At 42.6% G+C, this 14,037-nt stretch overlaps 1 non-coding gene across 1 annotated transcript; it reads left to right on the top strand.

Moving 5' to 3' along the window:
- The first annotated feature begins 456 nt into the window (after positions 1 to 456).
- On the top strand, positions 457 to 538 carry trnas-aga (transfer RNA serine (anticodon AGA)). The gene has a single exon. It is a non-coding gene; the product is annotated as a tRNA-Ser (tRNA).
- Positions 539 to 14,037: the final 13,499 nt, after the last annotated feature.

The following is a 14,037-nucleotide window of genomic DNA, read 5'->3' as shown; positions in this document are numbered from 1 at the left end:
ATCGAAAGTAATGCACCTAATGTAAAACTACACGTTACGACGAGCTGTAAACTGGACAATGAGCTCATATGCATGTGTGGAGGATTTCAGCTGATGCATACTTTCAGAGATTGCAATAGTTTATATACGTGCAGTGCTAATATATTAAGTCGTAAGAACTGAACAAATACAAACACTTGGTATTAATAAAAGGGGAGAGGATACTCTAATAACTACATAGAGAAAATATTCAGCAAATCTATTTATTTGGCACGATTAAATAGATTTAAAAAGCCGATGAGGTTATATTAAGGCGAGTATAAAGCGGTAAACTGAGTTAAGATTGGCTCTTGTTTCCCTGCTTGTTCCAGCTTCCAGTGCCTTATAGATACTCTTCAAAACATGCTTTATTTGTGTAACTAGTAGTATAACGGAAATTTTGTTATGAGTTGACGTCTGTGTGATTGGGATGTACGAGTTGTCGTGGCCGAGTGGTTAAGGCGATGGACTAGAAATCCATTGGGGTCTCCCCGCGCAGGTTCGAATCCTGCCGACAACGTCATCTTTTTCATTTCAACAAAGATATCTTCGACGTGTATTACCTCATGCCGTGGCACAAAAGCGGAGAATTTTCACGAAAATCAAGCCATTTGAATACGACGTGTCGCGTTCAGAACACGCGCTTAATGAAATGCAGCGCCCCGCCACACAGTGATTCTCATAACCACCGCACTTTAACAAATCGCACATCACATATAAAACTCGGAACTTTGAATCGTTTGCACATGCGGACACGCAGATGGATGCTGTAGTTTAAAATTCTGAGGGATTTTTTTTGTCATTTTATCTGATGAGACAACAATAATAGTGGTACATGAGAATGTAAATGTTATTCAATTCAATTCAATCTTTATTGGCAGACTTCATGTCCATAAAAACAAGACAAGAAACAAGAAACACACACACAACTACCCCCCCCCCCCACGACACAAGGTATAAACCATTAAATATATACAGTTGTGGTCAAAAGTTTACATACACTTGTAAAGAATATAACATAATGGATCTACTGAGTGTCCCATTATTTCTAAAACTCTGATTTTCCTCTGATAGAGTGATTGGAACAGATACTTCTTTGTCACAAAAAACATTCATGAAGTTTGGTTCTTTAATGACTTTATTATGGGTTAACAGAAAAAAGTGATCACATCTGCTGGGTCAAAATTATACATACAGTAACATGAATTAGCAATTTTGGTGACTTAGAAAGTTGTCAGTGAACTGAGCTTCATAGCATGGCCTCTTAACTTCTTCTGAGTGATTATGAGTGACTACAGCTGGTGTCTTCTCTTAGACAGGTTAAATAGGGCTCATTGGATACAAACGCCCACAAATGCTACAATGGGAAAGTCAAAGGAGCTCAGCATGGATCTGAAAAAGCGAATTATTGACTTGAACAAGTCAGGAAAGTCACTTGGGGGCATTTCAAAGCAGCTGCATGTCCCAAGAGCAACAGTGCAAACAATTGTTTGTAAGTATAAAGTGCATGGCACTGTTTCATCACTGCCAAGATCAGGAAGAGAATGCAAGCTATCACCTCCTGCTGAGAGAAAATTGGTCAGGAGGGTAAAGAGTCAACCAAGAATCACCAAAAGGCAGATCTGCCAAGAATTAGAAGCTGCTGGAACACAGGTGTCATTGTCCACAGTTAAACGTGTTTTGCGTCTCCATGGACTGAGAGGCTGCCGTGCAAGAAGGAAGCCCTTGCTCCAAAAGCGGCACCTTAAGGCTCGACTGAAGTTTGCTGCTGATCACATGGACAAAGATAAGACCTTCTGGAGGAAAGTTCTGTGGTCAGACTAAACAAAAATCGAGCTTTTTGGCCACAATGCCCAGCGATATGTTTGGAGGAGAAAAGGTGAGGCCTTTGACCCCAAGAATACCATGCCTACAATCAAGCATGGTGGTGGGAGTATTATGCTGTGGGGCTGTTTTGCTGCCAATGGAACTGGTGCTTTACAGAGAGTAAATGGGACAATGAAGAAGGAGGATTACCTTCACATTCTTCAACATAGCCTAAAATCATCAGCATGAAGGTTGGGTCTTGGGCGCAGTTGGGTGTTCCAACAGGACAATGACCCCAAACACACATCAAAAGTGGTAAAGGAATGGCTAAATCAGGCTAGAATAAGGGTTTTAGAATGGCCTTCTCAAAGTCCTGACTTAAACCCCATTGAAAACATGTGGACAATGCTGAAGAAACAAGTCCATGTCAGAAAGCCATTAAATTTAACTGAACTGCACCAATTCTGTCAAGAGGAGTGGTCAAAGATTCAACCAGAAGCTTGTGGATGGCTACCAAAAGCGCCTAATTGAAGTGAAAATGGCTAAGGGACATGTAACCAAATATTAGCACTGCTGTATGTATATTTTTGACCCAGCAGATGTGATCACTTTTTTCTGTTAACCCATAATAAAGTCATTAAAGAACCAAACTTCATGAATGTTTTTTGTGACAAAGAAGTATCTGTTCCAATCACTCTATCAGAGGAAAATCAGAGTTTTAGAAATAATGGGACACTCAGTAGATCCATTATGTTATATTCTTTACAAGTGTATGTAAACTTTTGACCACAACTGTATATGTATATAAATAAGTATATAAAGCATTTGTAAAAATATAAAACCATAATATACATAAAACACAATTACTTAAAATAAATCAATAAATACACAAACACTTTAACCAGTGCTTTCTGAGACTGGATGAGTAACGGGAACCACTCACTGTCAGATCTGTAAGTGCTAAAATTATACTGTTACTCGAACCATCCAGTCGTTCTCTAAAATTGAACATTAACTTTCTTAAAAGTGCTTTAAAAGTCCAGACACCCACAGCTACAAACATCTGGCTGGCACTACCACTTTAATTTAATTTCTATTTTTAATGAATATACTCATCTTAACAGAATATATATTCTGTTGCCTACATTGCAGAATGTGACTTTGCCATCTAAACAGAAAAATGAGAACGGTCACAGTGAGATTTGAACATTTCGTGGGAACAAAGATCTGTTGCAGTGGCTCGGTGTGGGGAAAATACAAACAACTCATACTGTGATCAGCTAACCTGCTGCTCTTTGTGGATTTATACAACTGAATTCAACAAGATGTAAGCAGATGATTCAGAGTTTTCTCGACTGAGTTCCATTTCCTACACCAACATTATACTGTACAGTGTCTTTATACTAGACAGTATACGTTGGTATAACGATTCAATTCAGTAAATGAATCTAAGCATCATCAGCCTAAATGTAGATCATTATCTGCTTTATGATGTAACCAAAGACTGACCACCACAGCCACTGTCTATCAGTCCATCGCAGTGCTTTACTGTGAATTCACCACACTACTGCAAACTAATCTGTTAGCCTGCACAAACCTACACAGCATTTTCATGCAGCTTTTGAATAACACAAAGCTAGTATTGCACATACAAATCAAATATGTGATAAAAAATAGTTTTAGCAGTTTATCAGGTATCACTGAGCAGTCATTATCTTTAAATCTAACCTCTCTTCTTCCCCCCAGGTCCTGTCTTTCTTGCGGCCTGATAGATAAGTTAGCTTTCTTTGATAGTGAAGTTAGCTTTCTTTATTTTATGCCCCTGTGAGATAAAAGGTAAAGCTGGAGCTTTAGCTACCAACACACTGTGACACAGTTTTTTGAGCCGATAGAAAAACAGCTGAAACATTATGTTGTAGTGAAACCTCACTTCCCTTGTGCTCCTCCTCTTCTGCAGTGGATACTGACTACAACATAGGACACCTGCACTCACTCGCCCACTTTAACCCCTGACCATAAATGCTACATAAATTTTATTCCACAACCCTGACATCCACATTACTCACACTCATAACACATACATATAGGGCCTTGGGGGTGGGCATGTTATATGGCGTCCAGAGAAAGCTCTGTGTATTCAACCTCACATCTGGCGCCGGTGCCCACTTCTCAATTTTAAATGCATGCAGACATTGAAGGTCTTCAGGAGGGGCCGTGCTGACACCTGCTGCACTCTGGTAGGAACCACATTGCCCTCGAGTGTTTTAAATGCACTTTAGAACAGCATGCAGCAACACTACAGCTGGCAGAGGGAGGCTCTTCACACACCCCCATTCTCTGTTAGCCATTGGGGCGGAGGGACTGGGAGGAGCAGTTGGCTGTCTGATTGGGGTCTGGGATGCGGGGTCTCTTTGCTACTACGGAGCCAGCAGCGTCTGCTTGTCTCAACCCCAGGGAAAAGGGTAACATCTCCTGGGTCTATAGGTGCGGTTTCCCCCTTGACCTGGGGCATAGAGTATGTTTGGGGAATGTGATTGTGTGTACAGTGTCCATTTGTGTCTGTCTCCACGTTGGGTGAGTGCCGAGTATTTGTATATGTTTGCATGAGGGTGGGAATGCACATTTGTGTCTGTGTGTGCCTGTACGTCTGTGTCTATATGTCAGGTCGGGCCTCTGGCCTCTGGGGTCCACTTTGGCTGCCAGCAGAGCCCGTGGGCACGTCACTGCAGCCCCCTCTGGCTTCTGCACCGTGGCTGCTAGGTGACCCCTCGTCTGGGGCTCTCCTCAGCTCTTCCTAGGAGGGTGGCATGGTTGCCCTTCTGATGGTCCTCCTTGGGCTCTCGCACTCTGAGGGCCTCTGGATGTCTGGGGCCTGGATCTCCTCCATGCCTGCTTCATTTGCTGGGGGACTGGGCTATGGTTCCTCATACGCTCGAGCAGATCGTTACATGGAGAAACCTTTTGAATACAAGCACGCTCATCCACACAGGTGTGCACACAGGTGTATGCACGGGTGTTCACAGACACAAACTACACCTTTCTTGGCTGCTACCTCAAAGCACATTGTGCACTGTCAGTCTTGCATGCTGCACAATAACATTCAATATTTAGTATTTACTGTAATTTACACTTAGCTAGATTATTGTGATGGTGTTGTGTTTTATTATATTTGTTTTAAAATGTATGGAGTATCCGTGAATAAATACTCAAATAAAGTACAGTACCTGAAAATTCTACTTCATTACAGGAACAAAGTATTTGTACTTTGTTAATTCCCACCTCTGGTTGCTGGTACTACTGCTGGTCCAGCTAACATGTCGGTTAATTCGACACATTTTGCTACATCAATTATTAGTTTCTTCTTATTGTTTTCTCTCAGTTTTTCAACTCCATCTTTTCGCCAATTCTTTCTCACTAAATTGTTTCGACAAGGTGCGTCAGAGCAAAGCGAAGGTAGGGGAGGGGCCGGTCGCGTGAAGAGATTTGATTGGGCAATCCAGTGTCAGTAATGAAAATGAACGAATGGGCTGCTATCGGTGCCCATCGGTCCAAAAGTGAGTCGGTATGTCTGATTACCAGTGAATCCCTGCCTTCAGGACAATGAGCCCTGTTTTCTTTAAGACACCACAGTTGAAATGTTGCAGTGGTCGCCCCATGATCGGAAGGTCGGCGGTTCGAATCCACTTAACGGCTACCCTGAGGTACCCCTGAGCAAGGTACCGTCCCTACACACTGCTCCCCGGGCGCCTGCTTAGTGGGCTGCCCACTGCTTCACTGAGTGAATGGGTCAAATGCAGAGAAAAACAAGTAATTTCCCCATGGGGATCAATAAAGTATCCATTATTATTATTATTAACATTGTTTGCTGACTTACAGTACAGGGACCGAGCAACTTGGTGTCACCGAATCAAACATCACGTGGAGCTTTGAAATAGATAAGTATTTATAAGCACACTAGCAAAATGCACCAAGGAGCGACTCAATAAACCATTGAGTGACAATCCCTAAAAATGGGAACTGCTTGGTGTAGAAAAATTAACATTTTGCATTTTACAGATGTAATAATATATATTTCAGACCGTATAAAATAAACAATATATAAGAATTATGAATTAGAATGGTTATTAATAGGATGTAAATTAGAAGGTCTACATAGGAGGTGAGCATTAGAGTTGAAATTGATAAAATAAAGGTAGGCTACACCTTGTTTTTTCTCATGTAGAATAAATAGCCGCTTTTAACCAGTAGGTGGCAGTCACACACTAAAAAATGGTCTCAGCATACATTGTGGATGGAGGAGCTCCAATAATTTAAAATCCTTCGATTTAAAAAGTATGGATAATTATCCGGAGCTGTGTTACAATGATATAAAGTAAAACCACATCTTGTACTTATCTAAAGTTGAAGTGTGAGATAGTTTGCGGCAGCATTAACACGCTGGCATGGGCACAAAGAAACCAATGTTTGCAATACACAGGCGATATTTGCATGAAGAGTGGTTAAACAAAATGCCACATTACGTTACAGCAGAATATGACATATTGTTCTGGAGGTGCTGGGAAGTGCAGGCTTTCAATGCAACTTTTGTATTGCAGTTTTCCACTTAGCGCAGCCATAAAAGTCCCCACGGGGCAGGAACATGTGGGAGCTTATGTCATTTACCTGTGATGCCAGCAGGGAGTGGAGTGGAAAGTGTCAGCCTTTGCATGCCAGATAAATACATACACTAATGAAACATGGGATCTGATAACTTCATCTCGTGTCAGATGCCTACACAGAGATCAACCTCTCACTGGATAAGGCAGCCATCCCATCCTGTCTAAAATCAGCCACAATCATCCCAGTGCCGTCTCCCATCTCCAGCCTGAATGATTACCGCCCTGTGGCCCTCACACCGGTAATCATGAAATGCTTTGAGAGACTAGTCCTTCAGGACATCAAGGATTACCTCCCCCCAGAATTCGACCCCCACCAGTTTGGATACCGTGCAAACAGATCCACAGAAGACGCCATCGCCACAGCCCTCCACGCTGTGCTGAGTCACCTAGAGCAGCGGCAGAGCTACGTCCGAATGCTCTTTGCGGACTACAGCTCAGCCTTTAATACAATCATCCCAGACATCCTCATCACCAAACTGGTCACTCTTGGCCTCCCTCCTCTCACATGTGCCTGGATTAAGGACTTTCTCACAAACTGGCCCCAGACTGTAAGACTCGGCCCTCATCTCTCCTCCACTTGCACACTGAGCACCGGCTCCCCACAGGGCTGTGTGCTGAGCCCCCTCCTGTATTCTCTCTACACCCACGACTGCAGTTCGACCCACAACAACACTCTCATCATCAAGTTTGCTGATGAAACCACGGTAGTCGGACTCATCTCGAAGGGAGACGAGGCAGACTACAGAGAGGAAGTCCTGAAGCTGGCAGCATGGTGTTCAGAAAACAACCTGGCACTGAACACTAAGAAAACCAAAGAGCTCATTGTTGACTTCAAGAGACACAGCACTGACTTGGCCCCCCTTTACATCAACGGGGAGTGTGTGGAGAGGGTCCACACCTTCCGGTTCCTTGGTGTCCTCATCTCTGCTGACATCTCCTGGACAGACAACATCTCAGCGGTCGTCAAGAAGGCCCAACAGCGGCTGCACTTCCTGAGAGTCCTCAGGAAGTACAAGCTGAACTCCAACTTGTACTTCCTGAGAGTCCTCAGGAAGTACAAGCTGAACTCCAACCTGCTGCTGACCTTCTACCGCTCGTCCATTGAGAGCCTGCTAACCTACTGCATCACGGTATGGTACGGCAGCTGCACCAAGGCGGATAGAGTGAGGCTTCAGAGTGTGGTCAAGACAGCACAGAAGATCATCGGCTGCCCTCTCCCCTCCCTGATGGACATCTATTCCTCCCGCTGCCTCACCAGAGCAGCAAACATTATCAAGGACAGCTCCCACCCTGGCTTCAACATGTTCAGCCTGCTTCCCTCAGGGAAGCGCTACAGGTGCATCAGCACAAAAACCCACAGACTCAAAAACAGTTTCTTCCCCAAAGCCATAACCACCCTGAACTCACACATGCACAGATAACACAGCCCCCCCCCAAAAAAAATTTTTCTTCCCACTTCCTCTATGGACCACCACTGTGCAATACCAATTCTATGTGCAATAACTCAACTGTATATACACAACACTATTTATTACATATTACTTTTTTTTAAAAACGGCTTGTATATTTGTACATTTTATATACATTTTACTTTTTCCCTTTGTTAATACTGTCCATATGTATATAGCGCTGCAGAACTGTACCCCCCCCCCCAGCATGTTTACACTGAGTAGGAGATGCTCTGTATCTCATTGTACAACTGTATATGTCACACAGTGGAAATTTGTATTTATCTTGTATATTGTTTTTATTCTGATTTTTAGTGTTTATTTATGAGTGTTTTATTTGCATGGTTTTATTCTGTTTCTATTGCATGGTTTTTAGTGTTTTATGTGACATGGTTTTTATCCACTGTGGACTGGCTGCACATGGGACAAATTAGCTGATAGGGACCACCTGCTGAGGCAGGGGTGTGTCCAGAGGTGGCCTATCAGCTGTGTAAAGACCTTTTAAAAACAGGCTAGCTGGGCACTGAAAGAGAGAGGCCCCAGACTGGAAGGTTAATGCGAGATGGCCAGTGTGATGCGGCGACCAAGTCCTGACCTCATGGAACGGCAACAGTAAGAGACAACGCGTGTGATTGGCAGCAGGGCAGAGGTTTACCTCTGCCTGCATTTGTGAGTAGGGTCTCTACTGTTGTTTACTGGGTGCAGCTGGATTGGGAGAGGGTCACCATGGCCATGAGCCAGGGCCGCTTCTGGGACCATTGTTCTGGCCCCTATTTGTTATGTTGCAGGACACCGACGCAAGGGGAGCTGTGGCGGTGGTCGCATCATGGATTCGGGTGCAGAACGCAAGCCGGGCTGGGAAGTGATGGGCCAGCGGAAGGACAAGAAGATGGGTGGCTCTTTCTTGTCTGCTGAAGACGGGGCTGGCGTGGACTCTGCTCTAAAGGAGGAATTCCTGGCCTGCTGATAGACCCATAATGAACATGTGGCCTAATTATAGCAGGGGGGGTTTTAGTGAATGTAGAAAATGGTAGTTTTATGGGTTTTAGAATTGTTTTTAGTAGAGAGCAAACATTTTATTATGTACATTTTAAGGGTGTTTTATTTGTGCTCCCTGGCCTAGTAATAAACTGTTTCTGATCAGACCTGCTCCCTCTCTGTGCCCGTGGTATCTGACTCGCTTGCTCCCCCTTGTATTTTAAAGAATCGTTCTTTTTAGCGTGACATTCTGGCGCGACCGCTTTAGTGTCCGCCGCGCGTTACATATAGTGACAGTAAAGGCATTCTATTCTATTTCCATGGGATTTAACTTCATCTGTCTGGCAGACCGCTGCCCACTCAGGTGTTCTTAACAGCAGTAAACAGTAAGCACAGAGCAAACAAGGCTCTGATGAGCTCAGCAGACTGGCGCTCAGTTTTACATTATTAATAGCTGCTCTTTAACTCAGTTTAATTAACAAATTAATCTAAAACCCCATTTGGTTCATAGCCTTGGGCAGACCGTGTATCATACTTCCTCATTCTTCCTGCACTGTTGGGGGAAAAAAAGTAAACAAAACAAAAATCACCTGTAAAAATTTTATTTTTCTGCCAGCTGGGGAGCAAGAAAAGTTCAGTAAAATAATGGAAACTTGCAGCAATAAAAATCTCTATTTTTATGGGACAGTTATTTAAAATACAGTTATTTTCTTTATTCTACTTTTACAGATTTTTTATATGGAATAAAAGGTATTTATATGTGTAACAACATTGAAATTACCTAATAATATGGCCAAATACTATTCTAATACAATGAAGCAGGCTTAAAATGACAACTGTACAGTTTCGTGTGAAAAATCTTGTACTTTTTATTAATTATGGAAACAAAAAACAAAATGCATGTTTTCCACCAAATCTGCCAGGCATTTCCACCCCAAAATACCAGAAGTGGTGCCCAAAAGCTAACAACAGCACAGCACCACAAAACCACAGAGGAAAGGAAAACGACCGCTTCTGCTTGCAATATTGCATAATAGCATGTCAAAATGTCAGCCAGTCATATCCATGTGCCATGCCAGTAACTCCGAGGTCATCACTACGTGGTCTGGTTTTAGGATTTAGTTTGGCGACTGGAATTTTTTTTAAGTCTTTTAAAAGGTCACATTACATTATGTAAAGTTTCAGGTTGTTTTCCCTTTCATTTTTATCTTAGAGACAGTTGCAATGAAAAAAACCCAAAAACGAATAATACCAAAGGATTATTTTTATATCCACAAAAAGACAAATGAGGCCGAGCCAAAGTCATGCATTCTGTAGATCTTTCTGGCACGCCATTCATTACTAAAGCAGCACGCTACGTGGCCCTATGCAAATAACCTAAACAGGGGAAAAGCTACGAGATCGGATGATAAGCTTTGTGTATTTTACACGTAAAATTGCATATCTCTCTGTCATGCATTTCCTCAAACGGCCAAATCCAGTCACACACAAATATATAATCTATCTAAGAACAACTATGCCAATGCACACGCGTATTCAGACAGAGTTTAATAGTAATGCTCAGAATGGCACAAACAGGTCACATGCGCTCCTCACTTGTAAATCCTCAAATTGTGATAAAGCGTCCACAGAGCAGAGCAGAGAGCCTTTGAAGCTGACGCTGCTGTTGTCGCCTGCTATAGCAGCACCATATGGCAAATAGCCTTGTCAAGCATGAGAGGCCAAACCCCCTGGGGCAGAGTTTGTACTCAGGCCCTACACTTTTTGAAAGGCCTCCCAGAATTCTGAGTGGCCTATAACTGTATAAGGTTTAAACATACACATACCCAGCAGAAAAACCCTGACATTCACTTTATTTCAGTCGCTATACTGGTCAACAGATGTGGCAGAGCGAGCGTCTCATCAGGCTTCATAACTGGTAAATGTCAGAAAGATGAATAGATGCATTGGAGCGGGACGCTATCCTAGACCTGGGATGCATTCCAGCTGAGCGGGCTAGAAAGAGGACAGCAGCGTTGATGTAACAGTGTCTGTTTAAGGCGGTCTGTGGCAACCCCCCCAAAAAAACCTGAAGGCTGAGAGAGGAGCCACACTGAAGGGAAGAGCTTAAGTGGCACTCTTGAGTGCTACAAGTCGAAATGTGGAGCAGACAGAGCAGCAGACCGTGGCTAACGTGCTGTTAAAGATCTCGCCAGGCTGCAGCAGGGAGCTGCACGCAGAGCACCCCGGGGTTCTCTCTCTGAGAGAAATAAAATTGTGAGCTTCCTCCTCACTGCTTCTAAAGATCAACTGACACGGCCGCGTCATCAGTGCCTTAGGAAACAGAAAGACATTTGGAAAGCTTTACAGTGAAATGAGGCCTAATGTCTTGACTTACCCGTTCTTAGAAACTCACTGACTGGTTCACTGCCACGATTCTGGACTCTCAAAGGATTCCCAACAGTATTATCAACAGGTCTGATGGAATGATGGAGAACAGGGGCGGCACCAAGGGGGGACCAGAGGGGGCACTGGCCACCCCCTAAAATTTGATGCTCCTCAGTAGTAATAATGTAATAAGCTGGCATAGAAGCTGGTGCCAATCCCTGGACAGATCAATGGTGCATCTCAGGGCCAACATAGAGATAGGCAACAGTTCACACTCTTACATGCTCTAATACTTATTGGTCTTCCCTGTCTTTACATTCTGGCAGAGTGAATCTTAAGCTGCTTCCACTCCCCCCACCAAAACAACAACAACAACAACAACAACAACACACTTCAAACATACTGTCCTGTATAGTTTACATGAATCGTGCACCAAACTTGCAGTCTGTATTATCTGCAGTTCAAGCATGCACGGAAAGTCTAAAAATAACATCTGTTCATTAAGTATGACATCGGGTTTCTTTTCCACATCAGTACTGATGAATGCAACCCTCAAAAAGTCTTTGTTTGCTTTTTCCTTCTGAGGTTCCAATAAATGCTTAACACACATTCACAGATGATAAAACAATCTGTGATTTCAGTGAGTCGTAACGAGTTACAGCACAATCTGCTGAAAATCAAAGTGGGCCTGCCACTGCGATCTGTTTCTCATAGCAAGTTTCAGGTCTGCAAGCTCATTATCATACTGCAGTGACATGCAGAGAAACCACTTGCCCTGAATGTAGATGGGGAAAAAACCCTATTTAAAACATTAAGCAAGTTTAAAAGTTAAAAGTACAGCATGTCATATTGGTCAGCATAACACATTTCTCTCTTACAGATGAAAACTTGAATTTGTAAATTATAAAATTTGACCTTATGTTGCACATTTATTTAGTCATAGATACAGTCCAAAGACTGTATATTAAAGATGGAATTCACCCAGTGGTTTCCCTTTTTTTTTTGGTGGTGGTGGTGGTGGGGGGAAACAGCAGTGACAAGGGATTCTGCATGCTCATATTGTATACTGCTTTATTTTCTATTTTACTCTTTATGTAATCATAAAACACAAAATTATGCATTAAAATACATGTTTGTTAAGCCATTTAACACCAATCTGTGAATCATACAAGGTCAAGAAATTCAGGAGGCAAACCACTGTTGTGTTTTAGAATTGCAGACACCATAGAACTCTTCCTACAGGTGGTCAGGAGAAAGATTCAACAGCAAGCATCCACAGCTATCTGTAAAACACGTTGGAGGCTATATCATGGCTTGGGCTTCTTCTGTATTTGTATTTCCATGTATGTTTGCATGTTTCAATGAATCGCTGCATGTATCTCCCATTTTCTTAGGAAAATATAAAACAATACGGGGTGGTTCTGGACTTTTGCGCAGTACTGTAGATCAAGGGAGCTGAGGGTCATTTTCACGACTTCTCCACAGTTTGACATGTTGCGCCTGGCTGACTGAATGCAAGTTTAAGGCATTTCTGCAATAGTGTTATTTTTTTTTTACCTGTCGTTTATATACAGTCTTAGGTCTGAAATGTTTGCTATTTTTAGCACAAAAATAACATTTTAAAGAAAAGTTAAAGAACATAAAACACCATCAATCCATCTTCTTCGGCTTATCCAGTTCAGCATTGCAGCCTGTCCCAGCTGTCACAGGGTGAGAGGCAGGGTACAACCTGGACAGGTCACCAGCCTGTTGCAGGGCCACCTGAAACACCACAAACAAAGGAAAACGCCACGTGCCTTTGTCCTGTATTTGCTACTTCGTGCCACAAAGATAGCCTTTTATGGTAAAAAAGTATAGACTGTATATAAAAGATGGGCGTAGCCACCGTTGCTTGTTTTGAAATCGAGCGTGACGCATGAGGGTTTGCTCTGCTGACAGGTCAAGACTAATGAGTGTTTGCACAGTGTCAATCACAGAGAAGCCAATCCCTAAAACATATCCAGCTTTGTGGTGCATTTTAGGATTGTGTTTAAAGGTCGTACATGAAGTGACAAATAGGTTTGTCAACCCCTTGTTAGAAAAATGCATCTTTGAGTCACTTCTGTATCTTTTAAAGATAGAAGCCATGGGCATCTTTTATAGGCAGTCTTTAGTTTAAAAACAAAACAAGAACAAAACAACAAAACAACAAAATGCTATTTTTGTTGTTATAAGTCAGTCTGTGATGTGGGTTACTCAGCAGCAGGTTGAAAATACAGATACATACAGATATACACTTACTGCCGTTACCACCTACATTATAAGTCTCTAACAACACGTAGGTGTTTCAACCTGCAACAATTTAGAAAATTAAAGTTCAGTTTTCTAATAAATTATTGAAACGAGCAGATCGATATCACCATCATGTGTTTTTTTTAAGAGTGCTACTTCTCTATGTAACCAAAGCTGCTGCACCACATAAACTTTGCAAAATAAAGATGATTGTGGTTCTGATCAAACTCCTTGACAAACTTGTGGTGATCCAGTAGCAGCACATCCAACTATTTGTGTAGACGTGTCATGTCTTTAAATGAAGATAGAGCAGGGAAATGTGTATTAAAAATGTGGCTGTGTCACTCAATTCAGGAAATGCTTGCGTTCCTGCGGCACTGCTGCCATTTTCTATTTTTATTGTTGATGCAAGTTGACACGACTGCACATGGAGGAACTTTGCATGCAAGGCTTTTCTGCCGCAGAGGCGCTGCAAGATGTGAAGCAGCAGG

This window comes from Copadichromis virginalis, linkage group LG4 (assembly GCF_057382275.1).
Source record: "Copadichromis virginalis isolate Kocher_CV1m ecotype Utaka linkage group LG4, C_Virginalis_male_GT1.1, whole genome shotgun sequence".
NCBI lineage: Eukaryota > Metazoa > Chordata > Actinopteri > Cichliformes > Cichlidae > Copadichromis > Copadichromis virginalis.
This window is presented reverse-complemented; position numbering and strand designations above follow the sequence as displayed.